Source organism: Hipposideros armiger, unplaced genomic scaffold (assembly GCF_001890085.2).
Source record: "Hipposideros armiger isolate ML-2016 unplaced genomic scaffold, ASM189008v1 scaffold_326, whole genome shotgun sequence".
NCBI lineage: Eukaryota > Metazoa > Chordata > Mammalia > Chiroptera > Hipposideridae > Hipposideros > Hipposideros armiger.
In genome coordinates this window covers 1776685-1777411 of record NW_017731676.1, presented here as the reverse complement: position 1 = coordinate 1777411, position 727 = coordinate 1776685, and positions in this window count along the sequence as shown.

Here is a 727-nt window from a genome sequence, read left to right as displayed (position 1 = left end):
ATGGTGCCAACTTGGGCCAGTGAAGCAATGTCCTCCACAACTAGACTGAAGAACAAAACGACAGCAACTTGTCTGTTCCCCTTCCCCCAATTCTCCAGCACTGTTCCCATACCCCCAATTCCCCAATAAAAATTTTTAAAAAGAAACAAAAAAAGAGAGAACCAATTTGGATTTAAGCTTTTTAGAATACCGAATCAGTGAAGGGAAATAATGAGGAAATCAACCAAGGAAAAAGAGGTAAAAAAGTAGAGGGGTGGTCATTCTCAAGGCATACTTAGGTGGCAAAACCAGAATGGGATGAACCAGGACTCTAGTTTTGGTTTTATAGATGGTGCTGCCACAACTGGGATACAAAATATTAGAGGAAAAGCAGGTTTAGGGGGAAACAAGATGTTCTGGGTTTGGAAGATATTATCTGAAGTACCTAGTGGACATCGAAGCCGAGAGAGGCACAGGAATTTGCTTCTCAGGAACCCTCAAAAGAGAGCATTTCGGACTCCACATACATTGAACTGGAAGCGTAACAACGTTAAGAAGGGCCCACAAAATTTAAATGAGTAAAATGCATGCCACATTTTTGTGAGGTTACTAAAAACAATATTTTCCAGGTTATCTTTACTATCACACCCACACACACAAAGAAGTCAGTTTTATGCAACTGTACATCATTAACCACAAGCTGAAGTGATAAAACTTCAAATGGTCAGGAGACCCCATTTGCCAACTC